Consider the following 9381-nt stretch of genomic DNA (forward strand, 5'->3'; position numbering starts at 1 on the left):
CAGTGCTGAGGCTGAGAAACCCTGTCTGGACATTGATGTGGTTCCGACAACAGGGAAGGAACTTAATGCATCTGAGGTCCCGTCCTCCTGGCTGGAGACGCCCTCACATTCACCCCATTTCTTCTTGCTGATGTACACAAGGGCCTGTCAGGGTTCAGATGGTGGGGTGTGCTCCCTCTTTTATCTCCACTGCTGGAGAAAAGAGCTAAGCATTTAGGTCTTTCCTGAGATATTTGAGGACAGTACTTGATATGCAGCAGGTGCTCTATTTTTTTAAGTTTTTATTATTTATTGATTTGCTTTTTGTCTTTTTAGGGCTGCACCACAGCATATGGAGGTTCCCAGGCTAAGGATCCAATTGGGGCTGTAGTCGCCGGCCTACATACACTACATACACTACATATACAACGCCAGATCCAAGCCGCATCTGCAATCTACACCACAGCTTGCAACAACGCTGTATCCTTAACCCACGGAGCAAGGCCAGGGATTGAACCTGCGTCCTCATGGATGCTAGTCAGATCCGTTTCCGTTGAGCCATGATGGGAACTTTTTTTTTTTTTTTAATGGCCACACCTGTGGCAGAAGGAAGTTCCTGGATCAGGGGTTGAGTCCAAGTCACAGTTGTGACCTACATGGTAGCTGGGGAATGCTGGACCCTTTTACCCACTGCACTCGGCCAGGGATTGAACCTGTGCCTCCTCGGCAACCTGAGCTGCTGCAGTCGGATTCTGAACCCCTGCACCACAGTGGGAACTCTGCAGGTGCTCTATAAATACTTGGCCTTCAAGCTCCCTGGTGGCCTAGAGGGAACTTCCACATGCTGTGGGCACAGCTAAAAAAACGAAAACATTGGCCCTGACAACTCCCGGCTGAAACTTCACAGGGGAGGAGAAAACCCCAACTGAGACCACACCTCCCGCGACCAGCGGATCCGAGATTCTTTCTCCCCCTTCATCCTCTCCTCTCCTCTCCTCCCCAGAAGCTCCACCCTCAACCCCTGGGTTATGGAGATCCTGGCTCTCGGGTCCTGGCTGTGGCAGTTGAGCCCCCCAGCATCAGATCCACAGTGAAATGGGGGGGTGGTTACAGTGTCTGATGCCTGCACGACTAGGGTCTGGCAAGTGCTCAGCTGGGGAAACCAAGCGGGGAGGGGGACATTCCCCACCATAGCAGCTGTCATCAGGAACAGCGCTAAGTCATCATGTCACAGAGCGGCCTCCTCCAGACACAGATCCTGGAACAAGGGCTTGAGTGTTTACCTGGGACGTGACCCCCAGGAGACCCTGGTCACCACTGCCCTGGGGAACACGGAGCTAGCCTGGGACGCTCCCCTCAGAGTCATCCCCCGCTCCCGGACCCCAAGGGGCAATGGCGTTGCCCACTGGGGGTGGCAACTCCTCCCTCTGGCTTGTCTCTTCAGGGTTGAGCCGGCTGAGGGGGGCCGCTGAGAGCCCTCAGGCTGACTCAATACCATCATTAGAAGGCGAGTGAGCACAAAGAGAAGGAGGAAATGCTGGGCAGCAGCAGAAACGACGGGAATGTACAGCGATTCTCATGTACCTCCTGCCTCTGCACACACGTGACCTGCCCCCGCATCGACACCCTGCACAGAGTGGTATGCACGTTACCGTCGATGAACCTGCGTTAATACATCATGATCGCCCCAAGTCCACCGTGTCCAGCAGGGTCCACTCCTGGTGTTCTCCATGCTGTGCGTTTGGACAAATGCATAAGGACACGTGTCCAACGTCATGGGATCACCCAGAGTGTTTTCATGGCCCTAAAACCCTCTGTGTTCCACCTGTTCAGCCCTACCTCCCCCGTAACCCCTGGCAACCACCAATCTTTCCCGTCTCCATAGTTGTGCCGTTTGCAGAACATCACATTGTTGGAATCACATAGTCGGTAGTCTTTTCAGACAGGCTTCTTTCACTGAGTAATACACACGGAGGTTTCTCCCATGTCTTTTTATGGCTTGATAGTTTATTATCAGCAATGGATGAATATTGCATTGTCTGGAGGTACCAGAGTTTGTTTATCCATTCATCTTTGGAAGGTCGTCTTGGTTGCTTCCAAGTTTTGGCAGTTATGAACGAAGCTGCTCTAAGTGTGTGTGTGCAGGTTTTGGGGTGCATACAAGTTTCCATCTCCTCTGGGGAAATACCAAGGAGCTGGACTGTATCGCAAGAGTATGTTTAGTTTTGTACGAAACTGCCAAACTATCTCCTAAAGCGGCTATCCCTTGATGGACACTCACGAGCAATGGATGAGAGTTCCTGCGTGCTCCACATTCAGTATTTGGTGTTATCAGTGTTCCAGATTTTAAAAAAAATTTTTCCTCCTTCTCCTCCTCCTCCGTCACCATCATCATATCACCATCACCAACTTGGATCACTGCGAAGGTTTGAAATGCTACTCCACCAGGCTCTCCTCGTCTGCTCACCTCCTTCCTAGCCCTTATCAACTTCGCTAATTCGGTCATCCCATCATGAATTCACTAGCTGATGCAAGTCCTCATGTATTCATCTGTTGACACACTCACAACCACCTACTATGTGTCAGGCACCAGGGTGCCTATTCCAGGGTCTCCTCTGGCCAGGGAGGCCCTTGGGGACAGGCCCTGGGCCCGACGCATCATCCTATGAAGCGTCCAAGACCAGAGAGGGCTTGGTAAGCGTCTAAGGGAATGGAAACAAATTAGAGCAAAGAGTCTCCTTTTTATTTATTTTTCTTCCTGAAACAGAACAGGCCGTAAAGACCCAGGCTTTCTGGGAAGTGGAGGCTCACTTAATCACAGGAAGGGTCTTTGTTAAAACGAAGCTGGGGGGTCCCTGGGAGCTTTGGGACATGAAGTGCACGCAAATGCACATCCTCCTGCTGTATTCAGAGGCAGCGGTGGGAGAAGCCTTGCCTGGAAGTTACCAGACTGCATGCTGGCCCCTGGAAGCCGCTCCTCTGCTGGATTCACCAGGGTTCCAGTCCCAGGTCAGACGTGACTCCCCAGCTGTGTGACTTTGAGCTCGTCTCGGGCTCTCTCTGGGCCTCAGCTTTCTCAGTGAGGATGGTGGTTTGTCCCCGCTGGTTGCTGAGGATGGAATGGAGTAGCCTGTGCACAGAGCTTGGGAAATCAATGCCTGGTCCCATCCGACTATGAGGCCACTGCACCAAAGCTACTCAGCCTCTGCTCTCCTCTGTAACCCCAGGCAGGTGAGAGTCCTACCCCGCATGGTCCTGTGTGTCACCAAGGACCTGCCGTCTGCCACACTGTGTCCCGAGCCGGGTGCCCACGACTCCAGGCTGTCTCAGGCCGCCCTCAGGTCTGTGACACAGCACGGTAAGCTGCGCTGGGGGGGGGCGTGTTGAACAGATGTGACCTTTGGGACCTGGAGTCCTTAGAGATCATGGTGGCAACCACTCACTGGGTACCCACCAAGCCCTGCAGCTCTTAGGCCCCAGGACCCCTCCTCCTCTCTGACCCACCATTTCTTTGTGCAGAAAAAGAGGTGACCCCAACGGGAAGGAGGTCAGAAGGCTGAGTCTCTCCCTGATTTCCCAGGGCCCTACCTTGACTCAGGTACTGGGCTCGTCCCAGGGACCCAGCATCCTCAACATTAAGGACCCCAGAGTCACGTGATCACACATGATCCCCTGAGACAGGTCCTGTGAAAGAGCTTTATACATGCAGCATCCGTACAAGCCTAAGGAACGACTATTAGTCTAGTGCAGGGGTGCCCACCTGGCCACATCTGTGGATGGTTTGGGTTGTTAAGACCAGGGGAGGAGGGGCCGCTCCTGGCACCTCGTGGGTGGAGGCCAGAGAGGCTGCTAAACATTAACAGTGCACAGGGCAGCCCCTGACAAAGAATTATTTGGCCCTGAATGTCAATGGCGCTGAGGCTGAGAAACTCGGCTCTAGTGTAATTGCTCTAGTTCCACAAGGCTGACCCTGGGTAAGTTTTAACCTCTCTGGGTCTCAGTTGCTTCATCTGAAAAATGGGGGTAAGAATAACAGTACTTTCCCCATAGGCTTGTGGGGAGGCTCAAAGAGAAATACATACATATATACATAAAAAGCCCCGGACCCAGCTGAAAAGCAGGAGGAGAGGCGGGCGCCATCCCCGTTTCTGGATTTTAGTCCCGACTCTTCCTGCAGACGCTGCCCTCCCCAGGAGCATCCAGGTGCGCGTTGTCGTGGAAACCTTTCAGGGACTGAAAGATCGCGACTGATTTATTTTTCTCCCCCTAATAACCCATCCTGTCAGTCAAATAACACTTAGGCGAAGAGATGAGGCAAGTGAGACTGCTTTACCATCATTAACCACTGAGCAAGGCGGCTGCTTTCCATCCCCCAATGAGACGGCAGTGAGTAAAATGCAGCAGCGCACAATTAATGACCGTGGTGACGACGGGCATGGTGGTGATGCTGGTGGTGATCTGATGACAGGGTGGCACGGAAGGTGGCAAAGACGATGACCACCAGCTCCTGCCCCTCTGTCCTGAACTAGGTCATGTGCTGTGTGCTCTCCGTGTGTTTTCTTTCTTTTTGCTTTTTAGGGTTGCACCCACGGCATATGGATGTTCCCAGGCTAGGAGCTGAATCAGAGCTGTAGCCACTGGCCTACACCACAGCTCACAGCCCCCAACACCGGATTCTTAACCCACTGAGCAGGGCCAGGGATCAAACCCGCATCCTCATGGATCCTAGTTGGGTTCATTATCGCTGAGCCACAACAGGAACTCCCTTTGTGCATTTTCAAGTACAACCTTTTTATAGACACAAGTGCTGAGGCTCAGAGAAGTGAATGATGGGGCTGGCTTGAGCCCAGTGCAGATGCCAGGCTCCAACCACCAAGCCTGACTGCCTTTCGGAAGCCTCCAGCGGAAGAGGGTGTGAGGAGAAGGTGGAGTCCCCTTTCCCCCTGGCCCCAGCATCCAAACCCTCAGCTCCAGGCTCTCTTCTTGGCAAGATGGAAGCTGGAAACACCACGACTGTGCCTGGACCTCATCATGACCTTAACTTGGTCCAGACACTCCTGCCCCCAAGAAATGCTCCTGTATGACTCCAGTGTCCACTGTTTCCTGAAGCCTAAAGCAGAATCATGTCTCAGTCCTGGCACGTCAAACCCTTGGGCAAGCCCAGCACAAGGGCACAGCGTACTCTCAGATCCACAGGGCCCCTGCGTGCCAAGTTTGATCAGCCCGCACCCCTGGGCAAGGGGTAACTGTAAGGATGCTGGCTGCAGCCATGTAGACCTGGATTCAGACCTACACAGATCACCCTCAGACAGCCTCCGTGTGCTCTTCCAGCCTCAGCCCAGTCACCTCTGAAATGGGTTCAGGGTTGGTGTGCTGACTAACACAAGGAGAGGCAAGTGTTATAAAACGTGGGTTAGATCTGAATCACGGTGTGGGACTCGCTGGGTGCTGGCCGCTTTCGGAACGAATGTGCCATTGGCTAATGTGGAGCAGGGTGGGAGGAAGAGTCCCCCGTCACTCGTGCGGTCCACTTTGGAGCGGCTGCCGGTGGCCAAGGGGACAGATGACTATGTGCTGGATTCCTCGCCTAAGGGCGGGCAGTCGATTCTTGAGGCTGGGGCGCCACCTCGCGGCGAGAGTCGGCCGGGGAGCCCGCAGGCGGCGAGGGGACGAGCGCCCGCCGCTCAAGCTCGGGATCCCGGGGGACGAGAAAAGGACCTCCAGGCTCTGAGCACTAGCTTCGCCCCCGTCATCACCCGGACTTCTCACTCCGCTGCCCAGACGGCTCCTCGGTCTTCAGGACCCGCTCCCATTTCCTCCCAGCCCTGAGACGGCTTTATTTTTCTTCGTCACACTTATCAACGCCGTCGAAGTTATCATTCTCAAGCTGTTAAAACGTGGTTGTCTTCAAGTTGATAGCAGCACGCGGCGGGACCTTGTTTCATTCACTCAGGAGGGACTACGCACGATGAGCTGGTTCAAAAGGGGATGCGAGGAGCTGGGATTTTTAGAGTAAGCTGGGAAAACTGGTGAGATAAAATGGTTGTATATAGACAGAAATCTGGTTAATGTCCTACAGAAGCACTGTACCTCTTCTGAGAGAGCTTGAGATAGAGGCATCCAGTTAAGCCAAGCCCAGACTCCTGACCATAGAGGATAAACGTCCGAGTTTAAGCCTCTGAGTTTTGGGGTATTTTGTTGTGCAGGGAATGGATAACTAGTACAATCTCTCAGCCCTCTCAGAGGGCCTCACGTAAGCAGAGCTCTCCAGCCACAGGAGCTCTGAGTCATTCCCTCTGTGGAGGGTGGGTTTATGCCTGCCTTCTGTTTGCTGCTCCCATAAAGTTGGATTTTTTTTTTTTTTTTTTTTTTGTCTTGTCTTTTCAGTCACCCGAGGCATATGGAATTTCCCAGGCTAGGGGAATTTCCCAGGCTAGGGGTCTTATCGGAGCTACAGCTGCCCGCCTCCACCACAGCCACAGCCACGCCAGATCTGAGCCACCTCTGCGACCTACACCACAGCTCACAGCAACACCGGATCCTTAACCCACTGAGTGAGGCCAGGGATCGGACCTGCAATGTCATGGCTCCGAGCCGGATTCGTTTCCGCTGCGCCACGATGGGAACTCCATAAAGTTGGATTTTAATCATTACAATTTTGCTGCTTAAAATTGTCAAGCCAATTCAAGACCCATTTCCACCAGGCACCTATCAATCAATCGAGTTTGGTTTTTCCACTGATTTGTCCACCGCACCTCACTTAGTTTTACGTCCCCTGGGTTGGACCACTGCTGGTGGCCTTGTTTCCCCTCCGACCCTTCTGCTCTGGCTCTTTGCAATCAGCCCATGGATATTCTGCTGTCAGCACAGAAATCACACTCAATGGATGCCAGCGCGGTCTGGAGGAGAGAGCCGGTGCTGGGACAGAAATCAGGGCTGCCCCCGAAAGTCCAGGGCACCTTTGTCACCTAAGTCCATGGGTCTCTTTTTGGTCTGACTCTGCCCTTTGTGGTTTTAACAGAGGACTAAAATGCACCAAACCATCAGGCTGATTTCTTGGTCTGTTGGTGGAGCAACCCTAACCCACTTACTTGTTCCTGGATTTCAAAACCACCAGCTGGCTGGCCCAGTGTTGCTGGGCAGAATCACTAACCAGTGCTAGATAGCTAGTCCTGGCGGATGTCCGCTCCGGGGGCAGGGTACCGACCCGCGAGTGAGGGACAGTAGTCTGGGAGGTCTCCCTGGTTCTAGTCGGGACCAGAGTTGAACCCCTGACTTCCTCCACCATCCACGTTGTCAGCCCGTAGTGCTGGCTGAGTGGCCGAGGTGGGTTCAACCTTGCAGTCACACTCCAGACCCAATATCAGTCATGGAGCTTTCCAGAAAGCTGCGGGGCAGGGAACACACCACGCACAGTGCCCTCATCCCAGTGGGGGACCAGCGTCCAGGCACATGGCTTCTTTGTCCAGGATGCTGCTGCAGCTGGGAACCCAGATGCCAGAGTGTCACCTGGACGAAGGGACACAGCAGGCTAGGGTCTCCTACCCGGACACTTCATCTCAGAGTGATGGAGGCCCAGGGTCAGCCCCATGCGTGAGTGTCACTGCAGACGGTGACACAACATCCCACTTCTAGCTCCACCCTGTATGACACCTGGACTCCAAGATCCATTTCCCAGGCGGCGGTCTTCTCTACCAGAGTTGTGAAGGTGACTTGCCTATTCTTTTTTTAAATTTATTTTTTATTTTTTTTTGCTCTTTGGGGCCATATGTGTGGCACATGGAGGTTCCCACGCTAGGGGTCGAATTGGAGCTGCAGCTGCCGGCCTACGCCACAGCCACAGCGACACCAGAGCCGAGCCGCATCTTTGACCTACACCACAGCTCACGGCAACGCCGGATCCTTAACCCACTGAGCGAGGCCAGGGATTGAATCTGCATCCTCATGGATACCAGTCGGGCTCGTTACCGCTGAGCCACGAGGGGAACTCGACTTGCCACCTGGGTCCTGCAAAGCAAGCTTTGAATAAAACATGGAACCTGGAATTTAAGGCAGGCCTGTTCAATGTGACTCTTCAAATTCACTCCCTGCCCAGCTCTTCTGGCAGGATAGGTAATGTGCAGGATCTGCTTTATTTACCCAGCTAGGTAGAGACAGGTCTCCATGATTCCTCTGGCAGGTGACTATGACAATCAGACCTGATAAATCACGCAGGCCATGGTGTACAAACCAAAAATGTCCCCAAACCAAGAAACTCTCCCTTAGGACCACACTTTCACTCTACAGCACCCGCTCCCTGCCCCCAGTGCATCCTACTTGGATTATCTAATGCCACCTCCACAGGAAGAGGGAGTCTTACATTTACACATGAGGAAGCTGAGGCTCAGAGAGCTCAGGTGGCTCATCCAAGGTCATCTGGCTGGTCTGAGCAGGAGCCAGGACTGAACCCTGCTCTGCCCCACCCGAGTTGGTGCCCTTAATTAACCAGAGGTGACACGTCACAGCCTTGCTCTTCACGGACCAGCATCCCCCGGGCGCCTGTTCAGCTGCAGGGCTGAGCCTCACCCAAGATTGAGTTAGAATCTGTGCCTGGCAAAACCCTCACTGATGTGCGTGCACAGCATGTGAGAGGTGCCGGGGCCTTGGCATCACCATTTGTTGGTTTTACCAAATCTTTCCTGGGCAGGCTTGAACCACCAAGTCCCCTCCCTGGACCATATATTCTCTGAAAAGGTTCGAATATGTTTAAAAAAAAAAATTGAGTCCAATAGCCTGGGTTAATTTAGCAGAACACCTCCACGGTGTGTGATTCTGAAATATCGCTGCCAAACAAGCATTTACACAGGCTCAAGCAAAGCCATAAGACATCATGGTAAGGGTGCATTTTGATGCTGAGAAGTGATCATCTGATGATACCTGGAATTACAGTGAATCAAGATTAATTCAAGGCTCCTCTTAGAGGACGCTTTCAGGCTGAGTGGTGTGGACATAAAAGAACCTGCCCAGGTGGAAGGCGTGACACTTCTTTCTTTTGTTGCTAATTAAAAAGCACATGGACGTTCTCAGGCTAGGGGTTTAATGTGAACTGTAGCCACTGGCCCACACCACAACCACAGAAACGGCAGATTGGAGCTGCGTCTGTGACCTACACCACAGCTCACAGCAACGTCGGATCCTTAACCCACTGAGTGAGGCCAGGGATTGGCCCTGCATCCTCATGGATGCTACTCAGATTCGTTTCTGCTGAACCTCATGGATGCTACTCAGATTCGTTTCCACTGAACCACGATGGGGACTTCCCTGAAACACCATTCTAAGCAACAGTTCCTACGAACGGTTCATGCCACAGTATGGGTTTGTTTAAGGGCCTACTCTGGGCCAGGGGCCCATGCCGGGAATATA

Source organism: Sus scrofa, chromosome 3, assembly GCF_000003025.6.
Source record: "Sus scrofa isolate TJ Tabasco breed Duroc chromosome 3, Sscrofa11.1, whole genome shotgun sequence".
Taxonomy (NCBI): Eukaryota; Metazoa; Chordata; class Mammalia; order Artiodactyla; family Suidae; genus Sus; species Sus scrofa.